At 37.4% G+C, this 15000-nt stretch overlaps 1 long non-coding RNA gene across 1 annotated transcript in view; it reads left to right on the top strand.

Annotated features, from left to right (window-relative positions):
- Positions 1-15000, top strand: part of LOC118762105 — a 127966-nt gene that overhangs the window by 96412 nt on the left and 16554 nt on the right. Inside the window, exon 2 of the long non-coding RNA XR_004997884.1 lies at positions 14771-14825. This is a non-coding gene — a long non-coding RNA (uncharacterized LOC118762105). The remainder of the gene's footprint in view (positions 1-14770; positions 14826-15000) is intronic.

Raw genomic sequence — 15000 nt, 5'->3', positions numbered from 1 at the left:
AAGCGTAGGCTTGAACCGTTTGTCTGTCCTTGTTTGTCTCTTCTGTGTTTAGCCCCTTGTGGGTAGTAAAGAAATATAGATATATCATCTCTGTGAGTTGTACGAGCTTGTTTGTTTGGTCTGTAGTTCTTTGTGCTGCGTTTGCAGCGGTTTTTGAGTTGTTGTGCTGTCTCTCGGCAGTACTGAGAGATGGCAGGTGGAAGTCGTGTATATTCGGACCTAAGCGAAACTGAGTTGTCCGCTTCGGAGGAAGAACTGATTAAGACAGTAAAGATGTTGGACGCATGTCTGGAAAAGAAAAGTTTTGCAGAGGCAATCGAGATGAGAATGAAGAAAATAAACCTGGCAAATATGGAAAGAGACAGTAGAATGGCTGTAAAGGTGGGGAACGACGTGATGTTGTCCCCACCGCAGACAAGGATGGAGGAAATCCAAAAGAAGATGGTAACTTACAAAGTTTACTCAGTTGAGAAAAAGAGAGTCGACCACATTTAGGGAAAAGAGATAGACAAGGCGCTGATGACAGTCTGGCCCGATATTACCTATTTGGCCAGAGGTAGCAAGTTCGGGACGATTATTGTTCATTATAAAACAGAGGAAAGAGCGATAGCCCACGCTGCCAAAGTCTTAAAAACGGAAAAGGTAGTCCTCTTGCCGTCTTACATGGGCAAGAGAATTGCCAAATTCAAAGTGGATGGGATTCCCCCTGAAATCGATGCGGCTTGGGTGGTGGCGGCTCTCTTTATTGAAAGAGAAAAAGAGGTGAAGGTAATTCAAACGGAAGTGATGGAAGAAGCAACATGGAAGGGACAAATCATCGAAATTACCGTCCAAGCTGAGGTGGAGGTCCTCGAAGTGCTTCCCGAGAACCTGTGGATTGGGGATTTGATCCTGAAAGTGTGGGTGGAGGACCGGATTCCTCGCTGCTTTAAATGTGGCCGGAAAGGCCACATAAGAGTGAACAGCCGTCCACCACCCAAAATGGTAGAAGGGCTACAGCCACCACCACAGGAGAGGATAGAAGAAGTAGAAAGAAAAACTCCTGTATTAGAAGATAGGGAATGGGAAATAGCTGGGAAAAGAAAAAAAAAGAAAAAGAAAGTAAGTACTCGTGAACCCCAACCCACCTAGTGCCCTCCCTCTCCCTTTTCACCACACTCTTCCCATGTAAACACCAAACCTACCCATTCCCCTCCAACAACAAAACAGAAAAGAAATGCAAACACACATGATGTAGATATGGCTCCCTCTCCCCTTGTTTGTTTTGCTTGCGTTTTGTATGCGGACGCGGAGGATGAAGTTGTAAACCTGGTGAGCGAGTGGAAGGATGTGGTCGAAGTGGAATTCTTCGATGTAGATGGTGATCCTATTATATGCCCATTGTTAAATAAGGCACAAATGGAGATAGTAAATAAAAATGTTGATAAGGGTACTGAGTTGTGGACGATGATCGTGGAAAGAGAGCAATTGCCAAAACAGACCTGTTATATCGAACTAAAACATGACTACGGTATTGAACTGCTGAATTTTAGATAGGTGTGATTGAACGGTAAAACGGTTTCAATGTAACCACTCGACTTCGGGGGTCGAGTGGGCAACCGCCTCATTATATTATCTTTTTCATGATTCATTCGTTTCTTCTAATTTTGCTTCTTTCTTTATGCCTCCTTTTTATAATTTTAGTTCCCCGATATTATGCACGTACCTTCTATGTTGAAATCGGTATTTCGCCTGTCTTTACGTTCTGAGTTCAAATTCCGCCTTTCGTCCTTACAGGGTCGATAAATTAAGTACCAGTTGCATACTGTGGTCGATCTAATCGACTGGCCTCCCCTCCCCCGAAATTCTGGGCCTTGTGCCTAGAGTAGAAAAGAACATAGCTTGCTTTTTTATTTGTCTAGCAACTTCATTAATAAATTTCGACACATTAGCTTTCAAAAGCTAATTTTGTCCATATAGCTTTCCCGTTTCCTTCACTTTTCTCTCTCTCCTGTTCACATACATACACAAACATATATCCAGTTAATTATTCTTTTTTGTATTACAATGCGTGCAACATATAAATTAAAAATAACTGCAACAGTGATAAAGTTATTATTTTCTGCAGAAATTATCTTGCTAAAGAAGAATGCAATTATCCTCTTTAGCAGGGATTTTCTTAATCCTTACTCAAGCATTTCTGTTACGTGTTTTGTCGAAACGGTTTTGGATTTATATACTTTGAACATTAGAGATTCATATTCTGCCCCAAAATTATTAAATTTATAAAAAATATGCATTTTGATTTTTAAGAGGATTTTATAAATAAACTAACAGTTAACTAACATTGATGTATGTATGTATGTATGTATGTATGTATGTATGTAATGTATGTATGTATGTATGTATGTATGTATGTACGTACGTATATATATATATATATATATATATATATATATATATATATATATATATTTATATCGTGAGATTAAAAATCTATTTCGTTTGCTTTTAAGCGTTATACATATATTTTGTTTATATTTCAAAGCTCTAGTTGTTCACTTTCTGCAAATTTTCAAATGCTGCTTATTAAAGATGAAAACACACACACACACACACACACACACACACACACACACACACACACACACACACACACACACACACACACACACACACACACACACACACACACACACACACACACACACACACACACACACACACACACACAGACACACACACACACACACACACACACACTCAAACACACAAAACAATGTATATTTATACTTGTCAAATGCATAATTGTGGCAAGGTTTTCAATACCAAAAGTGTTAGAACGAACTATTATTACATGCACAGCATTGTTTTGTTTCCCAGATTGCACAACATTGTCTTAGACTCTCTTCCTGACTGCTCATGTATGCATATATACATATATATATATCTGGTCAGAATGGATGACTCACTGACTTATAAAGAAGAATTCATCACAATGATGCTATTTATAATCACTAGTCGATTGTTCAAATTTGTTTTCTCTTCTCTCAGTGTTAACGTGTTTTCTGCATGATTACTGAACCCTCACTGGATGATGTGCTCTGATTAACTGATCCAATCTCTGATAAGCTGTCACTAAAATATCGTATGACAACTCATTCTTCTTAATCATTTTCCTGTCGTTGTAAAGAATGCCTGCTCGAAGAATTTTGCCGGGAAGTCATACTCAGATAAATATTCTATACGAAGAAGGATACAGCACTCGACATGTTGGTGAAAGATTGAAATTGGCACAGAGAATTGTTTCAAAGTCAATGAAAACTCGAAATCTACTGGAAAATATGGATTTGCTAAACCTACGGGTCACCCAAAACCCACCATCATGCGAGTGGACGATGCTATCATTCCAGCCGCCAAAATGTCACTCAGAAAGTCTTCTGAAGCTATTCAAGCTGGTCTACCGCCAAAAGACAAAGTTCCTAGCCAAATGACAGTTCGTGCAAATTATTTGATGCCAGCCTTAAGTTCTACAAATCTTCAAGGAAACCAAGTCTAACCTCGAAAAATATTGCTGATCGTTTGGTATTTTGCCAAAAGTATAGAAATTGGTCAGTGAAACAATGGAAACGAATTATGTTTTTCGGATGAAACGCAGGTGTCACAATTTTATGCCTTTTGCAGACATGTGAGAAGACCTAAGCGAAGGGATAATTCTCGCTACGTTATGCCAAGTGTTAAAAATGCTCCAAAAGTTATGGTGTGGGGAGCTATTTGTGCTGATGGAAGATGTGGATTGTTGTTCATGTGCAACTATCAAGGTAACTCATTACTTTGAAATTCTGCAAACGAAAGTCCCACCATTTACGGAGCTCAAGCAGTGCACACACTTCCAGCATGATAGGACTCCATGCTATCAGACAAGATCAGTAAAGTAGTGGCTGAACAATTATGGGTATGAGATCTTGGGTCCGTGGCTAGGAAACTCCCCGATCTCAACCCATTAGAGCATTGTTGGGTTATTCTGAAACCGAAAGTAACCGCTCGTAATCCAACGTCACTATCGGAATTGAAAAATGCCATCAAAGAAATTTGATAATACCTGGTTTTTGCAAAAAATTGTGCTCATCAATACCCCCAAAGAATTGACGCCGTGATTCACAACAAAGGACTACATATGAAATACTGATTCTGTAAGGACCATCTGATGTTCATTTCTTATAATATTAAATCAGAATTTCGGAAAGATGTTAATTTCTTACTGATTAAAAAGTATTTTCATAGGAAATATTCGATCTCTTATTTATAAAGTTAAAACATGTAGTAAGTCATCCATTCTGGCCATGACTATAAATAGAGAATGGATTAAGCAGAACAAGATCGACGAAGTGGGATGTAGAGTCTCTGAAGAGGTAACAGGAAGTGTGACAGAATATTTCAGACTAAAATAAAAATGAGAATAAAGCTAAAGTGAAGACCAAGTATAGAGCGCGTTGATTGGCAAAAATATGAAATCCCCAAATATAACGATATAACAATATATATATATATATATATATTTATATATATAAATCAAATATAAAATATAAAATATAAATTACAAAGTGGGACAAGAACGCAAGAATGTTTTGGAAATTCCTTGATACAGTTATAATATGAAAGACACTAATCTTGAAAACGTCAAGAACTGAAAGCAATTGCACATCTATAAAAGCAAAGCCTACACACAATTTGTGAAATCTCTTCCCAAAAGTTAGTGTATTTCGACTTTCTAAAAAGGTTTTTTTTCTCAATCTTAACTCTTTGAGAACATTTCTTTCTCCAAATATACATATATATATATCTGTAATTGTAATATATGACAATTATTCGGTAGCCATGATAAAACTCCGAGTTTCGGATTTCGGGGTGGAAATCCACGCCGGCATCTCTTCACATATTACAGGGATAACTGAAGAGATGGCGGCGTGGATTTCCACCACGACATTCGAAAGTCGGAGTTTTATCATGGCTACTGAATAATTGTCACATATTACATTTACAGATAAATTCCTCTATTTACATGATATTGAGGTCTCTTTCATTCTTTTGTTGTCTTACCATTTCTATTATTACATACATACATATCTATCTATCTATCTATCTATCTATCTATCTATCTATCTATCTATCTATCTATCTATCTATCTATCTATCTATCTATCTATCTATCTATCTATCTATCTACATGCGTATATAATATATATATACACACACGCGTGTGTGTGCATGCGCGCGTTTGAGTTTGTGTGTGAGTGTGTGTGTTTGAGTGTGTGTGAGTGTGTGTGTGTATATGTATGTGTGTGTGGGCGCCCGCGCGCGTTTGTGCGTGTAGTGCCAAATTGACTTTGCTGTAATAAGTGGTCTGTGAAACAAACGCAACCATACAGCGACAGAAAAGGCTAAAACATTGAATAAAAATAACATAATACTAGTTTCTAACATCAGTAGAAGACGAAATGGTTTTGAAGAGGGTACAGTCGATTAAACCGACACCAGTACTTGAATGGTGCTTATTTAACTTACCACAAAGTAAGAAAGTCAAAGTTCACAAAGACAGGATTTCAACAACCAATGTTGCTTTATCGAAAGGTTGTTTCCAAAATACAACAATACTTATACAATACAGACGTATGCGCGTTCACACACACACACACACACACACACACACATACATGCGCGCGCGCGTATTTCTAAAAAGATCCGCATACAGACAAGGAGTTTAGCTATATTTCGAGCTGCCAGAAGCATTGGTGCGTTTTTAGATACACTTCGAGCTATAAGAATCATTGTAAGTCGTAAAAGTGCTTAGCAGTATTTCTTCGGGCCTTTACGTTCTGAGTTCAAGTTTCACCGTGGTTGGCTTCGCCTTTCATCCTTTCAGGGTCAGTAAAATAAGTACCACTTGAGCAATGGAGTCGATGCAATCGACTAACACTATCTTTTATCCTTTACTAGTTTCAGCTAAAGACTAGGGCCATGTTGGAGCACCGCCTTTCAGTGTTTTGGGGTTTCCCTTTTGTACTATTTTTGGTGATGAAACGCGTGGGAAGAGCTGCTCTTCTTTGTGTCTCCTGCCGCGATGTGGTTTCATCTGGGATTTCAGATGAAAATAGGTGCAATTGCTTTTTGATGGTCTCCTCATCTTCACCTCGAAAATCTCTGAGGTTGTTTAAACAGTTGTGGTCCCCTGAAACCCAAGCTGTTGCAGTACTGGCTCCTACTCCGAGATGAAAAAGACGGAATCTTTTGTATTATGCAGTGCCGTCTAGTTCGGTGGTTGGTATAATCTTTAATCCCAAAGTTGGCGGGTAGACCTTCCAGGATCTTCCATACGAATATCACTGCACATCGTTCTCGCCTTATCTCCAGTGAGTAGAGTTTCAGTTCTTGTAGCCTCTCCTTGTAGCTGATCTGTTTCACCGAGTCAATCTTTTTTGTGTAGTGGTGCTGGACTGACTAAAGTTCCGCCACCAGTTTGATGCCCTGCAGCGACCACTGTTGGGGAATGTAATTAGGAGTAGCAAGGTATCCTTATCTTTGGTTCTGACTGATAGAAGAATCCACCCAGCTACTCGCCTGCACAATGTTACCATGTTGGCAATATGTACAGGGAATGTTGCATTATTACTCATGTAGATTCCACCTCCATTAGAATTTTAGGCCTTATACCTACCATAGAAATAAAGTTATCTTGATTTTTAGTGCTCAGTTTCTGTTCAACATTCGGTATCCTGTATATCCTCACAATTCTCTTTCCCAAGTCGAATTAGAATGATGAACGCTTCATTTCATGTCAACACTCTTAAACACTGTGCCAAGATCACACTGGACGATTAATGGTTTATAAAATTTTTGAGGGGCTGTAATTTCAACACACAATAATAATGTCTTGTATAGTAACGCTGCAACATAGGTCTTGGAGAGACCTATGTATATCACACACACACACACCACACACACACACACACACACACACACACACACACACACACACACACACACATACGCACACACATATACACATGCATACACACACACACACACACACACACACGTATGTATGTATTTAATGATATCTGGTTTTTAGCTATAGTTAACCAAATTCGTTCAACAATGACTGTTTTATAGATATCTACCTGGATTTATTAACCCCCTTTTACTTCTTATTATTCTTATTACACACGCACACACACACACACACACACACACAACACACACACACACACACACACACACACACACACACAAACACACACACGCGTATGTATGTATTTAATGATATCTGGATTTTAGCTATAGTTAACCAAATTCGTTCAACAATGACTGTTTTATAGATATCTACCTGGATTTATTAACCCCTTTTACTCCTTATTATTCTTATTACACGCGCGCGCACACACACACACACACGAGGTGAAGGCGCGTGGCCAAGAGGTTAGCGTGATGTAATGTCCAAGAGCGGCTGTATTTCATATCGATATTACTATGTTTCCAAGTCTTCGGGAAACATACCCGGGCATAGCTTTTTGGTATGTTGAGCGTTTCACATCCTGGCTTTCTTTGCAGTATGTTAGTTTAGCTGCTGTGGGGTTGCATGAGAGGTCATCAGGAAGAGAGTGCTTTCTATGGAGCTCGCTGCCGACACGTAGGGTATTGTTCTCTTCACATTATAGCACTAAGTTAATGTATTCCTTTTTGTTGCAGTTGTTTAGGAGGTGTTGTCTGAAGGAGACTATACGACATTCGAAGACTGTCTGCACTGATAGCATGCCTCTGCCTCCATCTTTTCTTAGAGCCTGTCGATGTCACTATTTCTGTAGAGATTTTCACTTGATGTCAGTATCATGCAAATTTTAACGTCTGTGGAGTGGATTTCCTCTACAGAGCAGTCAAATATCCCAAATGTTGGAATCAGCATCGGTACTGAAATGCATTGTGGGATATTATCTTGTTTCAAGAAGAGAGTTCCGACCGCTATGTTTTTCTAAGACTGGCATATATATATATATATATGTATGTATGTATGTATGTATGTATGTATGTATGTATGTATGTATGTATGTATGTATGTATGTATGTATGCATGTATGCATGTATGTATGTATGTATGTATATGTATGTATGTATGCATGTAGTATGTATGTATGTATGTATGTATGTGTTGTAGTATGTATATGTATGCATGTGTATATTGCTGTGTGAGTGTGAGAGAGAAAGAGATAACCAGGTAACAGTGATATAATCACACGCACACGCGTACACAAGCAGAAATAGAGAGAGAGAGAGAGAGAGAGAAGGTGAGAGAAAGATAGAGATAGAGAGAGAGAGAGAGAGAGAGAGAGAGAGAGGTGAGAGAAGATAGAGATAGAGAGAGAGAGAGAGAGAGAGAGAGAGAGAGAAGGAGAGAAGAGAGAGAAGAGAGAGAGAGAGAGAGAGAGAGAGAGAGAGAGAGAGAATGAGTTAAGAAGAACGAGACACGCCAAAGCTACGGGAAAAGTAGCTTATGATTATTTTGTATCTATGTTCAATAATATTTACTACAGAAAGACTTCTATTTGTGTTGCTGCCGGCCTATCGTCCCCAATAATTACAGTGTCAGAACAGAAAATAAGAACATGTTTTGTTCAATATTGTATTCATTCAGTGTTATAGAAAAGCAAGACAAAATTCATTGGAGAGAATTCCTAGTTATATACTAAAAGTATGAGTTACATCATAATATCACGTTGCATCTAATATTTTGAATGTATATACAAACGTGAACGACGCTAGCTTTAATATTTTGTCTCGGAGAAATTTCTCAAAGGGACTTGTATACTGAAACAACACAGGACTCGGTGTTACCACCTCATTTGTATCTTCAGTTATGGAGGAGACCAAATGTCGGTACAGAGCCGACATAAGATATCAGTTTCGGTTTATAAGCCTGACACTGTCTTCGGGCATAGCGCAATGAATAAAGGTGCTAGTTAATGCTGTACAGTCGCCTAGAGGTTCTGAGTTTAATCTCAGGCAAGGCATTAGGGTGAATCATAATACACTTGAGACAGGTTGGAATGTATATTGCGGAAATGCAGTGAAAGCAGCAACCAAGATGAGGACACCACTCCGACTAGTACATAATTGAATAAATGATGACCAAAGATCCAGTAGACGCTTTCTTTGCTAAATGCAATTGAAAATATTGAGATATTGCTACAACGTAAATGGCGAGAGTGATGACAACATCTTAACCTGTGTCGCACACCAGAAGGAACCTTTAAACGTAGGTAGGTTCCAGGTAGTGGCGGTTCATGTATAGGAACTGCAGAACTGTAGCACCCCCTATTTCCACTCGATATTATCGATAACATTCAATATAATGAGTTCTTTTTTTTTCTCTAATTCTTTCTTTATACTTGTACATTTTATAATCCTTAAGCTTAATGTCAGTAGCCATCCCCTAATTTATGACAAAAATACAAAAATGTGCGCTTCACAGTTCCAGCGACGCGGTGTTTGGCCGTTGTGCACATGCTCACATGTCCGAGATAGGAAGCTTCACACGAGAGAGAGAGAGAGAGCACTGCGTGAACGACAGTGCCGGGTGTTTCTTTTTGTGCGTGTTTATATTCTTGAATGTGATAAAGTGTAGAATTCCAGCTTCAGTGTTGCTGCCAGGATTTGAAAAATAGGGCACATTTACCCCACTTATTTTGTGATTTAGGAGAAATTTTTGAAAAACAAGGTGTAATTTGCGGCGGTGTTCAGTGAACAAATTAAACACACTACCCGGCAGTGGCTAAAACGCGAACCGATCAAGTTTATGTAAAAATTTTCTTTTTATATGTTTGTTTCCTTTTACACAATATTAAAATAACGGCTAAAAATTTTCTGAAGCAGCACCCCTACTAATTTTATCTACGAGCCACCACTAGCTCCAGGCGAAAACCCCCCACAAAAAACTAAAAGACATAGCGATTTTGCTTGAGGAATTTATTCAAGGAAACTCAAGGTGGCAAATGACACACACTCTCAGAGAAAACTATAGTTTAAGTAGGATAAACTAGGCAAGAGGTGATAAAGTAGCAGTAGGGTTATGTATAAAAAAGACATGTTATAAATAATGGTCATTACATATTCTTTTATTGTAGTAAGTTCGACTTACAGCTGTTTCCGATTGTCATTATAGATTAGTTCGTTGATCGGTTTACGCAATCGATCCACTGATCGGCTGAGAAAAACTGAACGGCCGTCTTCTATATCACTCTAATATACTAATTTTCAAAAGAAAAAATATCTATTACCATAAAATAAATTAAACAATACAAGTTACTCATTTGTATATTTGCAATAAATGCTAATATTGTGTCTAAATTTCAACATAATTGCAGTTTATAGTTCATCACCATTCTATATTGTAAATTCAGGCTGTATTCCTAGTTAGACTGGTCTTTTACACAGTGATATAGTAGACGACTGTCCAGTTTTTCTCAGCCGATCAGTGGACCGACTATGTAAACCGATTGACAATATATATATATTCGCCATGATAGATCGCTAGCCACTACACATTCTTTATTTTCCCTCCTTGTCTCTTTCTGGGAAAGAGCGTAGGCTCGAAACGTTAAAGACTTTTTCACTTCCCGAGCGTTATACTAATACATCTGCTTGTTGTCTACACTACCTCTCTTCGTCATTTCGTTTTTGTGAATTCCCCCCCATATATATATATATATATATATATATATAATATATATATATATATATATATATATATATATATATATATGTATGTATGTATGTATGTATGTATGTATGTATGTATGTATGTATCTATCTATCTATCTATCTATCTATCTATCTATCTATCTATCTATCTATCTATCTATCTACCTATCTACCTATCTAAATGTCTGGCTATATGTATGTAAGTATGTAGATATATGTGCTGAGTGATTGAGAGAATTTTCGATTTGATGAATTAATGACCGTAACTACCGAATGTCTGTTAAACCGAAAATAACCTAGGAGCCATTTTTATTGTCTATAAAGTAAGAAAACATGTAAAGCAATGTTTACTATTGCACAGTATGCAACATAATACATATGCAATTGTTTTTGGAGCAGACTGGGGTCATAACTTTGTCTTCCGAAGCTACTCCAAGCAAATTATTTTAGAGTTTCCTGATATAAAGAAGCTAGACAAGCTTTCGCTTTACACGTAATAACAATACGTAATAGGACTGAAACAACAACTTTTATTTCACGATGAAATCAGTGAAACAATGTCTTATTAACTGAATGCAATATGAAATGCTTTAATTCTATCGCACTTATGATATACCATCTAGTCTCTCTCTCTTTCTCTCTCTCTCTCTATAAATACTCAAACACACGCAGATGGGCGTTCGACATGCTAGAAATTGCAGCTACATCTCTCTCAAATTATATTTCATCATCTGATAGTTATTTATGGTTCTCAGTCAGTTATGGTTCTCAGATTTATCACTATCCAGTATGGAATATTGAGCAGTAAATTGAAAGTAGGTATATGTAATTGAATACAAGAAGTACAGATTACTAAATGAATAAATATATAAATATATAAATGAATGAGTGGGAGTTCTCGAGTTATAAAATTACTTGTCATCATCATCATCATCGTAGTCATCGTCGACGACGTTGTCGTCGTCGTCGTCGTCTTCGTCGTTCAATGGAAAATAATGAAAAATTAGCACGAAAATAATTATATAATTAAAAAAATGTTTTCGTGAGAAGGGTTTACAACTTAAAAAAATTTAGTAAGATAGGAAAATTGACTACTATTATTATTAAAGTGAAAGAAAAGATAGCTTAAGGGTTATATTTTATACATTAGATGTGATTATTTCTGGTTGAGAGTATTAAATCAATAAGGATTTAAAGGAATTAAGAGATTAAAGCAGAATAACTACTACACATACCCCTAATTTAAAACATCTAATTATTTATGATTTATAATTCATGAGGCATTCCATTTAGTATTGAACGGAGAAGCGGATTCTAAACCGAAAATATTAATTTTACTTTAAATTGAAATTTTTTTAAAAGAATTCAAGGATAAGGAAAAGAAATCTAAAAAATATTACTGTACCAAATATTGATTTCAAATTTTGGTACAAGGCTAGCAATTTCGTGGGGAGGGTGTAAAAGTCAATCTCGGCGGAATTTGAATCAGAACGTAAAGACGAACGAAATGCCGCTAAGCATTTTGCCCTGCGTGCTAACGATTCTGCCAGCTCGCCGCCATACTCTCCTAAATATTAGCAGATAAAATTTGTCTTTAATAACAAAAGTAAGCCTTCCTCTATAGGCACAGGGCCTGAAATTTTTGTGGAAGGAACTAGTCGATTGCATCGGTCCCACTATTTAATTGGTACTTATTTTATTGACTCCGAAAATGATGAAAAGCAAAGTTGACCTCAGCGGAATTTGAACTCAAAACGTTAACCTGGACATCAGTGTTTTGAAACTGACCTGGTCAGAAATATTCAGCACTGAGTTGCTGAAACAAAAATATCGTTATAGTAAATATTCTGCTCAATACGATAGATTTGCTTGTCAGTTGCTTGACCTTAACCACTCGAGCATATCCTTTAGTGGCTCACAATATGTACATCTCTGATCATGAGCAGGGGTAGTGGGGGAGCATCATAGTGTTGAGAAGGATTATTTGGGTTTTGAATAAATGTAACAAAAGAAAAGTTTGAAGGAAATATTAATCATTTTTCATGCTTTCTGGGGCTAAGCAAATTGGAAATAACAGTTGCTACCCAAGGATAAAAATCATGTTACACAGTGTAATGGGTTCCAAGCTGACGAGCCCTCATTAGGTTCTTGACGATGGAGGGGTGCAGGTTGTTCGGTATCCACAGAAGGCTTCAGGTTCTTTACAGAGATGACACCATTGGCAAGAGCAATGCGCACTGATGAAAACTGAATTTTAGAGGAGGTAAAATCAGCATTAGATACAAACTAAGCTGTGAGAGATGATCAGTTGCAATCATTGACACTAATAATGAAAATCTTGGAACATCTGAAAGTTTCAAAGTGGATACATTGATAAATGACTCTGAATTTGAGTGAATGATTGGCAGAAGATTGCTCTGATCTGCAGAAAAGTGTTTTTTTTTAAGGCCGAGTTGGTGTTAGGAGGTGAAATATGGGCGTATCTTTATAATTCGAAAAAAAAAGCCCAGTCTATGGAATGACATCACATATTATCTCCAAGGTCTAAAGTGTTCAAGAACCAACGATCAGTACAAAAAGCCATGGGGACTAGTTTTGGGGATGACAAGGGTGTCATTCTCATTGGTGTTCTAGAACGTGGCTGTACAGGGGACAGCTAGCTGATATCGAGCGTACAGCCAGAAGACAACGAGTGGTACATTTATACACCTAAAAAGCTTAGAGAAGCTACGAAAAGGAAGACACCGAACAAGAATTTTAAAATGATTCATATTTACCATGACAACAAAATGTTTGGTAATAAATCAGACAATGGGAAAACTAGTGCTGGTTAGTGGTATGCCATCGACCGCAAAGTTAGATCTTGCGCCCTCTGATTTCCACTTATTTGGCCCATTGAAGGACAATCTTCGGAAACAACGATTTGTTGATTCAGAGGATGTGAAAGTGGCTGTGAAGTATTGGGCATAACAGTGCACACCTGAATTTTTTTCCAAGAAGATTTGCAGTTTGTACCACTTCTAATCGACACTGTGTTAAGCAGTATAATCTGCCGACATGTGAAATTTCAATGTACTATGTCTATCTTGTGTTATGCTGATCTCCGTCTGTCTGTCCATCACAAGATATATGTAAAGAAAGGAAAGAAGGGAGGAAAATAGGGGAGGAGAAAAGTTATTGTTGAGGGAGAAATACAGTGAGATAATGAGATAAAGAGAGAGAAAAGGAGGGAGTGTGTGTGTATGTGGAAGATAGATAGATAGGTAGTGTTATCAATATAGCAACTAACAAGGAAATATATAGCAGCTAACAAGGAAAATTTCAAGTGCAAGTCTTAAAGCAATGCAACACAGCTTCAAAAATTGAGAAAATGCTTTAACTTCATAAAAACATTGACAGTTATCTGTTTTGTTGTTTGTGTGTGCGTGTGTGTATTACTGTGTGTTTGAGTGTTTCTGTATTTTTTCAAAAAAAGACTTTCACTATAATGACGTTTTTGTTGCTGAGAGAGAAATTCAGTGAGGGAGAAAGAAGGAGAGAGAGAGGGGGAGAGAGAAAGAGAGAGGGAGAGAGAGAGGGAGAGAGAAAGAGAGAGAAAGAGAGGAGAGGGAGATAGATAAATATATATATAGAGAGAGATAGAGGGAGAGAGAGAGAGAGAGAAAGAGGGAATGTGTGTGCGTGTATGAGAGATAGATAGATAGGTAGTGTTGTCATAAAAGTAACTAACAAGAATTTCACTATATAACAGTCTACTATCAAAAGAAGGTATGTGCATGATTAACAAATAATTTTACCGGTAGCGTAGCGACGGTTGAGGACCCAGTTAATAAAAATGATGTAGCCCCTTTTGCAATGCTTTTGACACAACCTTTATGTATGTGCTGTAGTTGTTATTGATGTTTGTACGTCTGGGTAAATAACGAATTGTAATTTATTTTCAAAAGATGTCTTTAAACGTTTGTTACTTTAGTAGGTTTGAAACGCACTATAGTCACGTAAGCGAAACTTATACGTGTGTTTGTGAATATATTTTCAGATAGAGAAAGTTGATTCTTGAGAAGGATTGTAGTTGCATATCAACATCAGAAAAGGTAAGTCGAGACTTGTTAATTTTCGAATATCATGCATACTGTTGTTGGTATTGTTTAGCTTCTGCCCTGCCATCATCTAGAAATCTATGACCAAGGGCGTCCATTTCGTTAGCTTTCCGTTTTTAGAAATGGATCTAAATGTTGTGAGATGGTAGACGCATTAGAGTGTTGGACG

Source organism: Octopus sinensis, linkage group LG2, assembly GCF_006345805.1.
Source record: "Octopus sinensis linkage group LG2, ASM634580v1, whole genome shotgun sequence".
In the NCBI taxonomy this organism is placed as follows: domain Eukaryota; kingdom Metazoa; phylum Mollusca; class Cephalopoda; order Octopoda; family Octopodidae; genus Octopus; species Octopus sinensis.
Note: the sequence above shows the minus strand (reverse complement) of the source record. Positions and strands in the feature narration are given on the sequence as shown.